This window comes from Cupressus sempervirens, chromosome 3, assembly GCF_028749045.1.
Source record: "Cupressus sempervirens isolate cs-2001-9-10 chromosome 3, ASM2874904v1, whole genome shotgun sequence".
NCBI classification, from domain to species: Eukaryota; Viridiplantae; Streptophyta; class Pinopsida; order Cupressales; family Cupressaceae; genus Cupressus; species Cupressus sempervirens.
In genome coordinates this window covers 1,044,431,315-1,044,451,743 of record NC_143120.1, presented here as the reverse complement: position 1 = coordinate 1,044,451,743, position 20,429 = coordinate 1,044,431,315, and positions in this window count along the sequence as shown.

The following is a 20,429-nucleotide window of genomic DNA, read 5'->3' as shown; positions in this document are numbered from 1 at the left end:
ATCACTACTAAAAAGAAGAGGATGCAAAACCGGTTATCATCGCTACTCAATACAAGAGGATGCAAAATCGGCTAAGTTTGAAGCTTGTGGGTGTTTGGGCTATCGGCATCCACCTTTCTTCAGTGATTCAGTTCACTCGTCCTCGAGCTCCTTGATTATTTAAATCCCCTGCCAAACCCTATATTGTGCAACTTTCGCACTCCCATTTACCACCTTATCATTTAGGTACAAGGTAAGAGTCATCCTTGATGCTTAAGGCTCAAATATTTCCTTCATATTTTTTTCGTCTTTTCTATTAGACTTCGGCCTTTGTGCTTTCCCCATACTTCCTTTCTCTTTTGGCATGCGACTAGTCCATAATCCCTAATCCTCCAACGCATTCAATTTGCATTTCCTCCAAACATTTCATTTGAACTTTGGGCTTATCATCGTACCTTTTTGTTGATGTCATTAGTCCTTTTGTTGACATCATTCACCCTTAATCTATTTGTTGACATCACTCGTATATTCATTCTTTTTGTTTATGTCATAATTAGTTGTTACACTTACAACGTTGCTCAATGATAAGCATCATAATAGATGCTTAATGTGTGATGGTCAACAAATGTTTCCTTTAATAATTAAGGCTCAAATGTTTCCCTTTTTTAGACTTTTCCATTAGTCTTCGACCTTGTACTCTCTCTATACTTCCTTTCTCTTTTGGCATGTGATGAGTACTTAATCCCAATCCCTAATCCTTAACTCATTCAATTTGCATTTCCTCCAAACATTTCATTTTAACTTTGGGCTTTGTCTTATCATCATTCTACCTCTTTCCTTGAGATGTATACTTTTCTATTGATGTCATTAGTTATTTTGTTGACACTATCCATCCTTCATCTCTTTGTTGACACCACTCTCACATTCATCCTTTTTGTTGATGTCATAATTAGATGTTACACTTCCAACATCCCTCAATGATAAGTATCATAATGGATGCTCAATGCGCGATGGTTGACAAAGGTTGTCTCATTGGGACAGTAGGCATTTCCATGCTCTTATTTCAATTCAATTCAATTTGAAGATGATATGTGGCTGGCTTAAGCATTTAAACTCAAATGCTTAGCTCTAGATGGCAAATTTTTGATGTACAAACAACACTAATGTTATGAAGATTGCCTCAATTGTTCAATCTCAAGTTGTGACACTACAAGAAGTGTTTGAAATGCTTTTAGCAGTGTGGAGGAGAATGACCCCCATACCTCATTCGTTGGTAGCAAATATCCTTTTTACTTAATGTTCCCTTCCCAGATTGTGGATTTTGTGGACAATCTTTATCCTTTTGAACTCAAAATTCATCAATTTTGGCATATGGTGGGGATCCATAGATGTGCTATTCACATGTTCTTGGTTGCCTAGATTTGATTGTACTATACACAAATTTGCATTTGTTTTGTTTTGCTAGAAGCTAGGAGTTTTGTCTTGATTCATGACATTTCTACAGTCTTTATGCTCTTCCCCAAAAAAGGCACTTTATTTTGTAAAGACCTTAAAACGAGAATAATAAAATTGATAAAATATACAATTGTAAATTTTGTTGAGATTAACGAGACATAAATAACAATTATATGCAAATATATCCAATATCAGAAAATAATAAAACACACAGAATCAAATACAAGACACACAAATTTAATGTGGTTCACCCAATCATTGTGTTACATCCACCAATAAGTCCAATATTTTTATTATCCATTGATTATGACCTGATCACAATATGTAATCCTCTCCTCCTTTCATTTCTTCCATTCGCAGTTTCACCATTTCGCGTCTTCTGCTAGCCGATCATGCTCTTCTTAGCATTTCTATTTGTGTTTCACCCCATCCTTCCCCGCCCTTGCTTTGCCGGACTAGTACCATCTCCCTTCCTACTCGCTTCCATTACCTTGAGAGTGATGGTGAGCTCTTTACTTATCACCTTAGGTGTCTTTTGTCACCCGCTAGTTTTGATGACTTGTTGGTTGCCTCGGACATGTTTGATTCGCTTGCCTCTTCCATATGGGATTCTGCTCTCCTTTCTAATCCCCATTGTTCCCCTCTCTCTCTCTCTCATAGCTAACCGAATACCTATCTTATGAATAAATGGTTTGATGTTGATTGCAAAGCTTTCCATCGCTCTATTCGTGTTGCCTTTGAGGCTCAGTCTCCTGCCTTTACTCGTTTGCGCGTTTCTTATTTGCATTTTCTTTGTCATAAGAAACGTTCTTTTGCCTCTTTTCAGTGCAGAACCCTTTGCTCCACGTTTATCTAGAATCCTCAGATCTTCTGGCATACCCTTTTCCCTTGTTGCTCCCCCCCAATCCTCCATTCTGGACTATCATTTTCTGACCTCTCATATCACTACGCTTTATGACATTCCTGGGCAACCCCCTCTCTACTCCACTCCACCTGCCCACTTCCATTTGTTCACCTATTCTAGCATTATGAAGGCCATCAGATCTTTGAGATGTAGTAGAGTAGTTGATGAAGAGGGTTTTTAGGCAGAACTTTTCAAACTTGGTGCTTCAGTTCTTGGATCTTACCTTCCTACACTCTTTAATAGAGTGGTTTGCACTGGGTTTCCTGATTCTTGGTCTAGACATGTTGTTCACCCTATTCACAAGTCTGGGCCTGTTTCTGATCCAAGAAATTATAGAACTATTATGATTGGTCATACTTTTGCCAAACTTTATGCCATTGCTCTGAACACCATGTTATCCAGTGAGCTTGATGGACGGGGATGTAGGGTGAGAGGTCAGGCTGGTTTTCAAGCAAACTACCAGACTATGGATCATGTTTTTACACTGCGGGCTATCATTGAGGATGCTAGACACCGCTCTCAGAAGGTCTATTGTTGTTTTGTGGACTTCCGTAAGGCTTTTGATTCTGTTCCTAGGTTGGCTTTATTTCAGCGGCTTCAAGAGATTGGGAATTCAGATATGTTACAGACTGCTATTTTGAGACTTTATGAGAAGGTTACTGGTAGGCTCAGAACTCCGGAGGGCTTTTCTGATCCGATTCAGAGCACCATTGGCATGAAGCAGGGTTGTCCTCTTTCCCCTACACTGTTTGGCTTGTATATTGATGAGTTGGAGGATTTCCTTATGAAATCCTCTCAACTAGGAGATGGGTGTTATTTACATCAGGTTTTGATCTCCATTCTCCTCTTTGCTGATGATGTCGTTCTCTTGGCCTCGTCTCCTGATAGCTTACAGAGACTCTTTGATAGTCTTGCTTCTTTCTGTACTCAGCGACAGCTTGTGGTCAATTTATCTAAGACACGGGTTATGGTCTTTAACTGTTTAAAGACCTCTCATCTCCATTTCTTCTTCCAGGGGAAGGAGGTTGAGATTACTCCCTCTTACATGTATCTTGGTGTGAAGTTCTCAGGACCATGTTTCAGTTTGAGACCTGCTATTCAGTCCAGAGTCAGTAAGGGTATGGGCTTCCTGGCTTTGTTGGAGAGACAATGCTTCAGGCATCATTTTCAGGATATTTCGTCCAAGTTGTCCCTTTTTGACTCCTTGGTTTGTCCGACAGTCCTCTATGGTTCAGTGGTTTGGGGACCTTCTCTTATTGCTTCTGATTGGGCTTCTATTGAGCGGGTCCAGACACTGTTTTTGTGTTGTATCATTAGGTGCCATAGATTCACCCCTCACAACATTGTTTTAGTGGAGTTTGGTGCTCATCCTCTCAAACTTGCTGTTATTTTTAACTTGATTTGGTTTCTTCATCGGCTTCATGGTTTTATGGAGATAGGTGTTCACCGGCATAGATACTCTTTTTTGGCATATTGTTCTTCGATCGAGATTATGAGATTTGACACTTCTGCTAGATCAAGATGCTGGTACGCTCAGGCCACCTCTTTGTTGGGTTCGATTGGGATTGAGATTGATCATCTTCCTCCCTATCAGTTTTTGCTGAATGCCCTGGCTCATCTTCTTCCCTCTCGTCAGGAGTTGAATGAGCATGTCAGACAAGATATCTATAGGTAGTACATTACCACTACTTGGTGTCATCCCCTGGGTGGTTTGCGACTTAAGATGGCCTTCTATGTTGAGCATTTTCTTGTTATTCAGGATGGTATTGTTGTTCGCCCTGCCTATCTTTATCGGCGTTGGAATTATGCATTACAGTTCTCTTTGGGCTCTTTTAGGGTTGGTTCTCATCGTCTCAAGGCTTAGACTGATCACATATGGATCAAGCTGATCGATTATGCCAGTTATGCACTCTGATGGAGGTTAAGATCAAGACTCACTTCATATTTCGTTGTCCTCATTACTATGAGATCAGAGGGAGATTCTATTGCCTTTTCAGAGACTATTCTTCTCTCTCGATGTTTTTCAGCTATATTGATCAGCGGTGTTTAACACTTTATCTTCAGGAGGCCACCCATCTTCGAGAAAATACCCTGCAGTCCTTTCATCAGAGATAGACTTCTGATCAACTCATTACCACCTTTTTCTCTCCCTTGTCTCCTTTGCGGGGTTTGAAAAGGCCTTTCACTACTTCACATTCCAGATCTGTCAGACATTGTACCAGTCTCTACAGGCAGCATCAGTCCTATAGGGGTTCTTCACAACATCCAAAGACTATGGATTGTCCACAGATGTACCTCTCTATTACAGATTTCTTTGTGACAATGAAACACCCTTAGTCCTTTCCTTGTCTTTTTTTCTTCTTGTTGCTTTGTCCCTTTTCAGTCATTGTTTGGTGCCTTTACTTGGCTGGCTCTTCTGTTTGTATGCTTAGTCCCATAAACCGTTTTGGTTTTTCGTGGACATTAATAATTTTATGTTATCTTATCTTATAGCTTAATACTGTTGCAAGAAACTACAATCTCATTATACATTATGAAATCCTTAACCTTGAGCCATTTTATACAAGTTTTTTGCCACTTACAAAATTAGGGCTAGAATAAGTCGTCTAATAGAAAAAATAGTAGTTGATGCCTTACAATAATAAAGCCAGTTGAGCTTTTGAGGTTGATGCCCTCGAAAATCCTTTTGTAGATATTGCTTCTCGACCTTGCCTTATACTGTGATAGGGAGCACACTTGACACTACAAGGGATGCTTCCCCTTGACCTTGTCTTGGGGGCAGCACCCCCAAACCCTCATGTAGTAAAATCTAGGGGGAAACCATGATGAATAAAGTGGGGAAAAATTAACCTCTGAATATGATTTGGCTCCACATAAACAACAAATTTAATCTTATTTGTTCAAATATAAGAAAAAGAGATGTGCTATTACATTTCAACAAAAGTTGGGGAACATAAGCCTTATGAGTAGGCAAAATATACAAGGAATTTTTTTAATACGAAAAACATAAGGTCAAGTATAAGTGCAAACTTGAATAATTCTTGAGACATACTTCACACATATGATCTTTGCATAAGGACACTATGGGTGAGTGCATTGTCAAAACACTTTATCACCCAACCTTGAAGCACATGCTACTTCTAATCCTTTAAATGAAGAACACCCTACCTTGCTTTAGGATGCCTAAAAACTTGAAATTAGCACAAGACATGGAATTTGGTCCAACATAATATATTCACATTCTAAATGTTAATGTAACAATATAGTAAATATAAATAGAATAAACAATCAAATAGTAAGCAATGAGTAGTCAAATAGTAAGTACTAATGATTTGTAAGCTTTGGTTGAAGGATCTTTTTGCACTGATTATCAATAGGAAGGTTTGAAGTAGAAACTCACCCATCTCTATTACTTAGTATTACAACAATCTTTCACCTTTTCAAAACCTAACCACAACATTAATATTGTAAAAGTTCATTATCCATAGCAAAATGTAAAAATGCTCGTGGGAGAAAACCATGACAAAATATTGCTTATATAGATCTTCATATAGGCACCAACCTACTTTATTATCAAAGATTCTTTTGTTGACATCTATGTATAGGAAATACCAATCCCCAATAATGAGATACCAATCTAGTAAGAGGCAATGAAATCTCTTTTAGTGAGAGACATCAATGTTTTGATCTCTTACTATAGAATGCCACTAATATTTGAAATACAATATGAAAAATAATTAATCTCTTTTAATGAGAGACACCAACCTCTTGACCTTAGCTAATATATAAAGCACCGTTATTCAAACTATAATATGAAAAATCATTAGATATCTTTGAATGAGAGAACCTAAGCTCGTGATCTCATAGTCTGTTAGTAAACAAATTTGTCCTCTCCAAAAATACCTTTACAAATAACCCTTAAATGCCCAAAATGAGAAGACAAATGGAACCAATAGTTGGAAAGACATGATAGTTTTCCTTTGAATTTAGAGGTACAATTCCCTCTTAGAAAGATATTCAATAAATCAGATGAACTGGTTATGTCTTTAACCTCAAGTCACAAAGGCTTTCTGACATTCATTCATAAACATGGAATGGATGCAATTACCAAATTTAGAAGCACAACAATGAGAGAAAAACCAAAAGCAGCCCCACGACCATCTACCAAGTCTTTCACATTATAGAGGAAATTAAAAAGAATTACATAACTTGTTCTGCAAATTACAAGCTTGTTAATCATCTGATTCACAATCACATGAATACTTGATATAATAGTGCAGAACCATATTTAAAATAGGAATGAAAAGACCACAAGATTTGTTCTAACCCATAAAATGAACATACAAACCATAAGATCTTTACACAAGCATATTCCTCTTTATTTTAAAAATGTAACAGAACAACCACAAGACCATTCTATCCTTGCCAATACAATCAAGTTGCAAAAAACAAAAACAAATCTTATTTATTCCCCCTGTTACAATCACTGCTTAGAAAAATGTAATCTCGCTCTCCTTGTAGCCACAAGACTCTCGAGAAAAAGAAGAACCCCTCTTTCTTCAAATTTCAGCCATAAATAACATGCTGTAACGTTTCAGTTTTGATACAATTCTTGATTTAAAAGAGACATAAATAAACATTCCACATTCCGATGGAATCATTACTATCCAAGCTAGTTAAAACATTACTAAAATGTTTTAAAATGCTGCTCTAAAAATGATTTAAAATATTATTAAACCATTTTAAATTGTTACATTAAAAGAGTGGGAAAATAGGTAATTTTTCTTGCAGCCCCACGATGAGTTAACTAGGCATCTGATCCTAACAATTTGCAAGCATTTATGATTTTTAAAATTACAAATGGGTTTTAAACTATTTTTGAACATCTCACCAAATCATAGTACTTCCTTTGTAAATTGACCCTGCTAACCATATTGTTGCACTAATAAAATATTAAAATAAAATATCATACGAGCTTGTATGATCATAAAATTAAATCTGGGGGTATTTGAGGCCAAAATATTAGGTGGGTCATCCTCAGATTCAAAATTTCAAACACTTTTTTGGATGCATTTTTGGATCAACAAATATATATGCAAATTTGACTGTCATATTGAACCTTGAACCTTGAACCTACAAGCCTGAGCTTTTGAACCATGATGATTATGAACTATCTGAACACGTGAGTTGGATGAACTATTTGAATTGGTTGGTCCTTGGAAATTAAACCATTGGGTTGCCTAAAACTTCAAACTTGATTTTGCATTAGCACTTTGAACTTTGAATTGTGTGATTCAAGGTTCAAGTTCAATATGACAACTTTCTAAAATGAAACTTTGAAGAACAATTCCAGATTGTTAGACTAATCGAGTCTGTGAACTTTTGAATTCTTGAACCTTGAACTTGAACTTTTGAACCAAAATTTGGATCTGTACCTTTGAACTAGTGAATATGAACTATGTGGTTCAAGGTTCAAGTTTGATATGATAACTTGAAGCTACGTGTCTGTTTTGATAGGCTTGTACTCAAAGATTAATAACTTTTACAGCTGATACAATTTTGCCAATCACTCTAGCAAGAATTTGGGAAATTTGCCTTTCAAAACATATCCAAAATGGAGAGAAATACAATGGTTAAATTTGGAGATATCACTCCCGCAACAAGACTATTTTTTTGAAACCATTATCTTGAAATTCAAACTTTGAGCTTTTGAACTTGAACTATGTGGTTCAAGCTTCAAGTTCAATACCTCTAATTGAAAATATCCCAAGCATAACTTCACAAAGCCATCATTAGCAAAAATCTTTATAAGTCATGAGAATGTTCGGGAAATCTTCTCCATGGGTCCCAGTTTTCAAAGCTTATAACTTGGGTGCTAAAAGTAGCCTAACATAACACATAAGGCACCAAAGAGGTAAATATAGATCTCTCTTAAGGGTGGGTAATGTTTTTTGAAAAAGTATTCGATCCTCCTTCCCCACTCCAATCATCTATAAAGGAAGGGTATACTAAAAAGAAAACAATCTTATACATTAATAAAATCCTAATAAACTTAGAATCATAATAGAATTTTGCATAATAAGGTTTTCTCAAACTATAAATAAATAAGTATTTATTTATAAAATTCAATTAGCAATAACCTAAAAAAAGATGGTTGTGATATGTTCTCATTTTATAAATGGTTCTCTTTGTTTCTTTCAAAGACTTGTGATTTTGCAACTTTTCTATTATAAATAGTGTGTGCTAGAAAATGTGACCTACTAGGAGCATGGGTTAACAAACAAACATTAGCTAAAAACTTTGAAAGTGCATCAAAGATTCATCAACATGAAAAGAACAAACATTAACTAATGCTTGCTTGGGTTTTGCAACCCTAAGCAGCTAACAAATCCAATCTTCCAACCACCTCTATAGCTCAATAAGGGCACCCATAAGAGGCCTTGTTGGTGTGTTAAGATGGGGGGTATGTTTGGTGTGCTCTCGCAAACACAACAATGGAGTGAATCTCTTGAGTGGATGTGCAAGTGTGAGTGAAAATGAAATATGAATCTAGGCTAAATGAGATGAAGAACACCTCAAGAAATGGCTATGGAGAAAGCCATACTTGAGAGCATTCAAGGATGAAACTATGGAATGTAACTAAGAAACCAATGAGATGTGCAAACTAAATTAAGATATAAATAAAATGGAGATGTTAATACATGAAGCAAATAGGCTAACAATGCATGAGATAAACTAAATCAGCTACCAAATAGTTAGTATGCACCTAAAAATCACTATGACAATGAAACTACAATGCAAACTCTTAGCATGAGAACTCAAAACTCAAAATGGCATGGTAACAATGCAATAATGGGAGATGAAAATGCTTGAGACAAGCCCTCTATTTATACGCTCAAGAGAGGGCTTGGTGAAGTGGCATTCATGTAGATGCCACATAAGGTGACATGCAAGCCATGCAAATGGTCAAAAATTTAAAGTAGTGGGAGACAAGAGTGCAAAGGGGAGTGTGTAGGCATGCCATCTTACACGTGTGAGCACACTCTTAGGCTAATGAGGGGGATTAGGAAGATGATTAGGAATGATTAAGTGGGATTAGAGAAGAAGTAGGCTTAAGAGGATGAAAATGATGGGTGTAGACTAGGCTCTAGGTTAGGCTTAAGATTAAATTAAATGAGATTTAGTTTAATCATGGGTTTAGAGGAATTAATGGGGTGCGAGGTTTAAATAAATAAAATTTATTTAAAAATGGGGAAACATGGAGGATCATGTGTTAAATTAATTTAACACATTAAGGCTAGAAGTATTTAAATTAGATTTAAATACTTAAGAGAATGAACTCATTTAATTAATTAATTTAATTAAATAAGTAGAAGAATGTGAGCAATATAATTAATTAATTAATAATTAATTACGATGTCATGTGCAATATTAAAATTAATTAATATAGTGTTTAGGGACGATTTTAAGTGTCTACAAATGGATACCACATGCTTGCGTTAATAAAGCTACCATTTTTTACCTTCTCACATTGAATATGTTGCGCAAATTTTCTTGCTCTCATATTTGCATGAATGTTTCTATGTTTTTTAGGATTGTATGCTATGTTAAATATGTTTGTATAAGTTGATTGTCTAGAAATTTATCCCTCTTTGTGTATGTTTAGATTTGAACCTACATGCCATTTCTTAGGAACTGCAATAATAGGGAGTCGTATGAGTTTCTTTGGCACTTTTTATCAACTCACTTCGTTATAGTAGTAGGAAGAATAATGTAAAATGCCAAATTATATATTTGCAACAATAAGATCTAATTTTTTTTTTTTTTTTTGCTCTAGAAGTAGTAGTTTCTTCTTATGCTAGAAGCTTAGGAATTGACAATTTCTTCACTCATGGAATGGAAAACCTCCTAAATATATATTTAGGAAAATTAGCATATCACTGTTAGAATATATAGTTCACCAATATAATTGAGAGGGTGGCAGCAGAGGGGGGGGAGGGGTTGAATCAGTTATCTAACTAATATCACAATTATCAACCTTATTAAACTTTAACCATATGAGCAATGTAATCATAAACCACAACAAGATGCTCATGCACAATAACACTAGATATGTTAACTAGGAAAACCCTTGATCAGAGGGAAAACCTCGGAGAGGATGGTACCCACAAAATTATGTACTAATATAAATATTCCTTATTAGAGAATGGACCCTGTTAGGAGTCAATAACAACATCCAGTATATATTAGTCCTTGTTAGGAGACTTTGAATCCCTATTAGGAGTTGTGAAAGATAGCTGGACCCATTGCCCAAATAGCTTCAAGGGAAAAATCAATGAACCCACTGTCCAAATGATCTTTGCATTATTCCTTGCAAAATAATAGAAATGAATAGTACTACTTCTTCCTCTTATTGTCTTGTCAATCAGACTTCTACTGCTTCTGATCTTGTAAGTAGATCACAAATCTTGCATCCAATAATTCTTTGGATCACTTACTCACATTCAGTAAACACTCTACTCCTTTTCGCACTTTGCATACACTTCAATCTTTCAAACATGTTATAAACAAGGAAAACATCTTTCCTTTATACCATTTAAAAAAATATTTCCTTGAGCTGGCCTTGAGGCTTTCTCGATTGATTATAATAAGATAATTAATTAAATTACAATTACAATAGCATTGTCAGTTCATAGTCTATACAACTTCTCACATGTGTGACACTAGGGCTTGTGCATCTGTTGACATCATCATCAGAGTAGCATAGGTCATTGACTAGCTACACATCACAAATTATATCACTGCCAAAGGATATAATGCAAACATTAGAAATTGCTTCTCAAGTACTCTATCTCAATGTTGCTCTTTGTAAATTAGGTACTACTTCCGTACGTCTTTGACTTATGTGTTGCACATTGAACCTTTACATCAGGACACTGTACCAAACATGTCCATGAATGCGCATCACTAGACAATGAAAACATTGTCTGTACAACTAAGATTTTTGTTTTCTACTTTGTCAATCTTCACAGACTTGTTACTATGTTGACATCAATGACAAACACAATCATGAATGCAACATGTTAATACTCTCCAATTCTTAGGATACTCCCCCAATATAGTATCATCACCATTCATGCTAACAATTTCCCTCTTTGGCATTGATGGTAACATAGACGAAAAACATCTAAATTCTAAAAAAAATAGTACTTTGTTGTTGTTACTATTCTCATCTTTTCAAATCCTCTTCATCAATCGAATCTGAAAACTTTTGGAACACTACTTTGTTCTTCTTCTTCTTCAGGATCGACAACAGTTGTTCACACTAAACAACTCACCATACATATCTCCCCCATAGAGATATCCCTCCTTCTCCCTTACATGAATCTTTCTAAATCTCTCTAATAAAGTAGAGATTTCTCTCCCATTCATACTTTTCTTATGCATTCTCTCCCCCATTCAACTAGAGGGTGTTTTTCATGTACATATCTCCCCCATTGACATTAATGAGAAATGCCTCATTATGTCAATTTATTGCTCCAAGTATTCAAATAGCTCAAGCGTCCAAAGAGACTATTAAAGACCAAATACCAAGAGTCCTTAATGACTCAACTCATCACAAATACTTTGCCATACAGGAAGCATCGACATTTAGTCCAATCTAACAATGGTGCTCTTTGCCACTGGACTGATGCACTCTTTGCATCATCTACTTAGAAGTAGACAGGGGCATAACCCCAAGCATACCTTTGAAGTACTCAAATGTATCTTTAGGTAAGGGCTTCATAAAGATATTTGCAATTTGATATTTAGTACTAACATATTCCAATCTAATCTCTTTTTTTGCTTCCTTCTCTCTCAAGATATGATACTTAATAGATATATGCTTAGTCTTAAAATGAAATACATGATTCTTAGACATACTTACAGTACTTGTGTTATCATAGTATATAATAACAGGTTCTGTAAACTCAATCCTGATATCCTTCAACATCTGTTTCATCCACATCACTTGATTACAATTGTTTACTGCTACAACATACTCTACCTCAACTGTTCTTTGTGAAATGCAATCTTGTTTCTTTCTTAGCCAAGAAACCAAACTTCCTCCAAGAAAAAATGCTCCACCACTAGTGCTCTTTCTGTTGCTAGATAACTTGTGACTAGTTATCATAGGTGTACCAATAGGCTTACAACAAGTCTTCAAGTGCTTAGCTTGTAAAATGAAAATAACATCACTATTTTGCATAATCTGCAACCTTAGGAAAAACTTCATTTCTCCTATCATACTCATTTCAAACTCAATCTCCATCTCTTTAGAAAACTTATCACTTGCTTCATATTATGTCATCAACAAATCTTACTATTATTAGCAAACCATTTTAAATTTCTCTCAAATACAAGTTACTATTTGTCATACCTTTAACAAATTCAAGCTTTGTCAAATACTTATCCAACCTTGCATACCAGGTTCTAGGTGCTTGCTTCAGTCCATGTAGACCTTCCTTAAGTATGCATACCATATCTTTGTCTTTTGTCAGAGGAACACCTTTAGGATGCTCAATGTATACCTCTTCTTCAAATTCTCCATTCAAGAAGGCTGATTTGACATCCATTTGATACATTTTGAACTTCTTATTTGCTGCATAAGCCAAGAACATTCTTATTACTTCCATTTTGGCTATAGGGGCATATGTCTCCTTATAGTCTATGCCTTCTGTTGGAAATAATCAAGACTAGCTAGGTTACTTAGAGGGGAGGGGTGAATCAGTAACCTCAAAAACTTTAAATTAATTCAACACTTAATCCATTCATCATTTTTTCATCTAATCTACTGCATGCATGAGAAAATATAAACATTCATAATGCACGAACACATAATTTTGGTGACCCAAAAACCTTCCAAATAGAGTAAAATTAGGGTGGGGATGATACTCACAAAACTTCACTACTGCAGTATAAAGTTGGTCTATTAAGGCTTACATTGACCACTTTTGATGATATGCCCTGTTAAGAGCAATTTGGATTGCTAGATCCACCTTGTAAAAGGTTTTACAAACATACAATGAAGTATGCACTATGTTAAGAGATTTAAAGAAAGACTGTTGAGTCTACCTTGTTAAAGGATTTAGAAAATTGATTCACTTGTTAGGATAAAATAGTGGATCTGACTTACAATTTGATTGCTGATAAGATCGTTGAAGTACATATCATCTCTTGTGATTGATATAACTTTACTGCTCCTTGTAGACCTTGTTGAATACTCTGCTCTACTATTGATTCACATTCACTCTTCTCAAAACATTACATATCCATTCCTTGATATACTCATGCACATATTGCAAATGATACAATACATTACATATATACCATTCTAATATTTACAAATACAAGGTTGGCTAAAACACAAGTAAACAAAATATTATTGAGTCGTCCAAGTAGTAGAAACTCAAGTTTTGTAAGCTGACTTGATGAACTTCTGATGCTCGATGTCCACTGCATTACTCGGCATCATCATGCACTCGGTAGAAGTAGAGGCTCAGTCCATACCAATCACACAATGTAGCTTCGAACTCAGTAACCATTGGAGACTCAGTAGATATAGTGTCACTCAGTAGATACTAAATCGTTTGTTTTCCTTGCTGTCACTCGGTAAACACTACTCATTCCATCACTCGGTAGACACTGTAAAGCTCGGTGACCACTATCTGCTCGGTGATAATTGCTAGATTGCATACTGTTTGTATTTACTCGGTAGCTTCAGGAATGTTCGGTATGAATTGTGAAACTTGGTTAACACTGGATTGCTTGGTAAACATTGGAGACTGAATGATGAGCTCGGTAACCATACAAAATTGAATAAGTGTTGTCATTAATGACAAATACAACATGATGCCAACACCTTCTTGCTGCAAATATCCTTTGCACATAAGTCTAGCCTTGTTTCTTATAAATTTTCCTTGTCCATTGTTGTTCCTAAATATACTTGTGCTAGGATTTGTCAACTCAAGTCTTTCTTCTGCTCTAGGCTTAGATCTCTGCTCTTCAAACTGATTCCCATTCTACAAATCATTGTTAGCCTCAATGATAACTTCCACATTTTCATGGTTAGTCTTTGGATCAACAATAGTTACCAAAGCTATCTCTTCTACTACTTCCTCTTCATTAACCAATTCAGACTCATTATCTAAATTGGGTAAAAGTATAAAGTTGTGTCACCTTTTAGGCTAACTTAACACACTGACTGAATTTGAGTCTTTCTATCTAGAAAAATATTTTTCTCAAACATACGATCTTGATAAAATTATTCTAGCTAAGTTATATATGGTCTCACACTTTTCCAATTGGAAATGTCTATTAAATACATTTTTTTATACTAGTTAGTATCCAATTACTAAAAAAATATAATTATTTTAGAAAACTAACATTTCAATAACTCTCACTATTTATTATGATTTTTTTTAATAACATATAAACACCATTTTATAGAGCTCAAAGTCAAGAATATTCTCATATAGAGTTCATAGTGTTTTAATTCTAGATATAGTATATTATAATTAAAAAATTCTACAAGTAAGTATTTTAACACTCAAGAAGATGTCAATTTTGAGAAAGAAAAAAATATTAAATAGTATAAAAAAATTAAAAAATTAAATGACGTTCTAGAGGAGAGAGTCCTCTTCTAGAATCTATAATTTTTCTTTTGGTTAGAATAGATTTATTTCAAAAAATGTGGTGGGAGATGAAAACTATTGATTTGAATAAGTTGAAATTTGAATCGTTATAAAAGAGAAAATATAGGTCTAAAGCCCATTTTTATTTTTGATTGTTCTAGCTACATATATTATCGATAACATAATCTAAGATCAAGGGGAAATAAGTTTATTTCCATATAGTTTTGTGGTGGGAACTACACCCCTAATTTCCAATGTTTTTAAGTAACTAAAATTTATTTTTTAAAAATAGGAAAATATATAATTTCTTATTCTAAATAATTATTAAAAATTATAATCTTAAAATTCATCCATTTCTACACATTTCATTAGTTTACTTCATTTTAAAATTCTAAATAATAATACTAGTTTTATGTCATTGAATGTGAACAACTACACTTTTGTTAGCCTTTTTTTTTTTGTAAAAGGGTGACACAAGTTTGTGCTTTTACCCCTTTAACATCATAGCAATTCAAGAATCTTTCCACACTTGCTTTCAATTCTTCATCTTCATCAGAAACTGAAATCTTTCTAGATTTTTTTTACTCTATTAGGACATCTAGACAAAAAATGACCAAACTCTTTACATGTCCAACAAACAAAAATTTCCATACCTTCTAGTTCTCTTTTCATAAGTATATCAATATCACCTTTGATTTTCATGTCTTCTTTGGATCTGGATCTATCTTTACTTGTGCCTCTATTATTTTGTATGCAACAAAAGGATTCTAGATCAAGAAATTCAATGCTCAAATCTATACACAATTCTGATAGCTCACCAAGAAGCTCCATCTTCTGGGTGTCAAAATTTTCTCCATCAGATTTAGGAGTATCTTTTCTAAAATGACTCGCCATTGATCTCCCAAAGCTATTAAGCTTTCCCTTCAAGGACTTGATTCTTTGATACTAATTACAAGAATATATAGTCTACCGATATAACTAAGAGGAGGAGGGGGGGGGGGGGAGGGGGGCGGGGGCGGTGAATCAATTATCCAACTGATATCACAATTATCAACCTTATTAAACTTTGACCATATGAGCAATTTAACCAAACACCACAACAAGATACTCATGCACAATAACACTAGATATGTTAACTAGGGAAAACCTCGGTGGGGATGGTACCCACAAGATGATGTACTAATATAAATATTCCTTGTTAGAGGATAGACCTTGTTAAGATTTCATAACAACATTCAATACATATTAGTCCCTGTTAAGAGACTTTGAATCCTTGTTAGGAGATTCCAACCTTGTTAAGAGTTGTGGAAGACAACTGGACCCACTGCCCAAACAACTTCAAGGGCAAGATCAATGAATCCACTGTTCAAATGATCTCTATATTATTCCTTGCAAAATAATAGAAATGAATAGTACCACTTCTTCCTCTTCCTGTCCTGTCAAATTGACTTCTTTTCCTTCTGATCTTGAAACCAGATCACAAATCTCAAATCTAGTAATCCCTTAAATCCCTTACTCGCATTCAATAAACACTCTACTCCTTTTTACACTTTGCATACACTTTAATATTTCAATCATGTTATAAACAAGGAAAATATATTTTCTTTATACCATATCTTCAAAATAATTCCTTGATCTGGCCTTAAGGCTTTTCCAATTAATTATATTAAGATAATTAATTAATTTACAATTACAATAGTACTATCGACTCATAGTCTATACAACTTCTCACATGTGTGACACTAGGGCTTGTGCATTAGCTAATGTCATTATCAAAATGTCATAGGTCACTGACTGACTGCTCATCAACATATTATATCACTGGCAAAGGATATAATGCAAACATCAAAATCCACTTCTCAGGTACTCTGTCTCTGTACTGCTCTCTGTAAATCAGGTATAAATTCCATACGTCTTCGACTTATGTGCTGCACATTGAACCTTCACATTAGGACACTGTACTGAACATGCCCATGAATGCGCATCACCAAACAATCAAAACATTGTCCATAAAAACTTAGATCTCTGTCTGGTACTTTGTTAGTCTTCACAATCTTGCTGCTATGTTGACATTAATGAAAACCACAACATGAATGCAACATGTTAATACTCTACAATTCTTAGGATACTCCCCCAATGTAGTATCATCACCATTCATGCTAACAATCATGACAATAATTGCACATCTTGATTCTATACTATATTAAACATATCCCAAATTTAATTTACAATATTGATCAGGTAATCAAACAATCTATTTTGAATCAATCAATTTCACCAAAATGCACAAAAGAGAGAAATATGACACAATCAATATATTGTAATCTCTAAAATATAAAATGTAATTATTGGTCATTACAATAGTCATTAATCTCTAAACAATTTAACATTTGATTATCACACTACACAAAATGGGAAAATATTCACTACATTGAATACTCAAAAAACAACACAAGAAGTCCTAGCTACTAAAAATAAATCTAAATTAAACTCAAGGCATCATTTAATCTATAATTATCTACTAGAAATAAAATGCCTAAAGAAAGTGACATCAAACAACAAAATCTTTAAACCTAAAATGATACTTGCCATCAATAAACTAAACAAAATCGAGAAATTTGCAATCTTCAAAGATTAAATGTAACTTTTGAGCGAAACTACATCCCAAATTATAGGGGTTTCATTGGATGACCATCACAACCTATAGGATTTCATCCATAGGTTGATATCCCTCTTTGAATTTTTATGTAAATAAGAAAGATTGTTGAAGACAATCATTCAAACAACTTGCAAGAGAAATGAATTGACAAAAAGTTCTCAAAAGACTTTCTAGCCAAGCATTTATAGAAAATATTACATGTTTTGTCTCTCATGAATAATCCATTCCACAATCAAATTTAGACTTGCTTGTGAAGCTCCACTATCACTTGTTTTCATATTGCACCCAAAATATTGAATTGATCAACATGCAAGGTTATCATTATACACAAATGCACTCAAATAGTCCTAAATGAAAACTTACACCCAAATAGATGCATTAGATAATATTTGATATATAATGATAAATATTCCAACAAATAATTAAATTAAATTGGTGTTAACGATTGTCTATTTAGTATCTGTGTTCCAAATGCAACATCTTAGATTTATATTGAGTATAGGCCATGAATAGACATGTCCCTTCATAGGACACATGTCTAGTCATTAATTAGACAATTAATTTAATAACAAACTTAATCTCTCTCTCTCTCTCTCTCTCACACACACACATGCACGCACACACGCACGCACGCACGCACACACACATTATATTTATTTTTCTCATATAACAATAACCTTATATCTCAAATATAAAGAACACACACACACACACACACACACACACACACACACACACACACACACACACACACACACACACACACACACACACATTATATCTGTATATAGGTTTATCTGACTGAAGCTATCAAAAATCAACACTCCCTCTTAGCTCTGAAGGATAAACACATAAGAATAAATATTACTTCAATTTATTACAAATAACAATTTTAAGGATATATCAGAAGATTTCCATTATTTGATATTGCATTCGATATCATGAGTATTGGTCTTCTAGAATATCAACACATGATATTCACCAAGTACCAAATAAGGTTTGATATCACATCTGATATCAAGAGTATTGGCCTCCCAGAATATCAATGATATTCACCAAGCACTCAAAAGGTTTTGATATCACATTTGATATCAAGGGTATTGGCCTCCCAGAATATTGATGATATTCACCAAGTACTCAAACTGTTATGATATCACATCTAATATCAAGAGTATTGGTCTATAAGAATATCAATGATATTCACCATATACTCTTTAAGTAACGACCTTTCAAAATGTTGAGATGCAAGACATTCACCATATACTCAATTTGTTTGATCTCATAATACAAATTATTGTAAGATCATCACCTTACATTAACTTCTACAAATACAAGTGGCATCATTTGGAAGCCATTACTTCCTCATGATATACACAAGGGAGTAAGGCCATTATAATCATAGTCACACATATGGACTTTTGACTCCTTTTGAATATCAATCATCTAAGCTCCTCATCCAATGATACTTCTAATTGAACGTCAGACTCCCTCTTTTTCTTGAAAAGAATAACCCTGAAAAAAAAAAGAAAAAGAGCAAGGCAAATAACTCTTATTAATCATTCATGAATACAACTAAGAGATTAACTAAAAATAAATAGAAGTGGTTTTCAAGATACAATAAAAATACTTATATCTCCTTATATTGATTTCCACTTCATCATGGAATGACCCGGTCACTTTTAACTCACTTATTATTGTGTTTCCATATTGTCCTCTTCATTGTATACAACGTAGGCCGTGTTAAATATATCTCTTTTGAAAAAGTGATTTTATTGTCTCTCACACTTATCTCACATCCACAATTTCCATCCCATCACATATTCCTTCTTGTTCAACTTTTTGACTTTATTATTATTAATATGTAACAATGATATAGTCATCCCTCTTAATTGCCCATCGTCTTATATTCCTATTTCATGTAATTATTATGCCTACAGGCATCTTCTCCTTGAGAAACAATGGCCGGATTGTCCGGATTTCCCGGCAGTCTTAGCCGCCTAAAAGATTTAGAGTGTTGTCTGCCAAACAACTATAGCCAGCCTTCCTCTCTGAAATTTGTATCGCATTCATTTTACTCTCACTTCGTCCTATCAATGCGAATCATTATTGTTTTCAAGCTCGCTCCTTGTTCAGAGTTTATCTCTCGTATTTCTCTTGCGATTACACAATGCAATACCGGATTGTAATATTTGAAGATTTAGTAAAATCAATTTGGGGTCTAGGGAAAGTTATCAGACCAATGAATGGAGAGAAGAGGAAGATGTGTCATGCACAACCACATTTAAATTATCTTCGCTTCTGCCTCAATGTAATTGTTGTAACCGAATTCCAGATGGCCAATTCGCTGGTCGAAAAACTTGTTGTTTCTGAACAGGAAAAGCTCCTCTCTCTCAGTGCAAGCCTAGATTATGAGTATAGGAGATCATTGGTAGGATTTGTATAGAGTGAGACAGCAAAAATGTTGCTGAAGTGCTGAGCGTCCACAACCATCGGATTTCAGATTTGGATTTTGCAACTAATGACATTTATTAATTCAAGGTAGAATGACAACATTGCATACCAACAGTTATAGTATTTAACCTTACATGCAAGAGGAGAACCTGAATTGCTTTAGCGTGCATCGATCCATTAAGGATCAATCACGTAAGGATGGAGCAGGAGAAAAACCTTATTTCCTCATTCAGATGCAGGAGAAATTTGGCTAAGAGAAATCCGGTAGAACACATTCAGTCCTTAGAATCCCCTGTGAACTCATTTG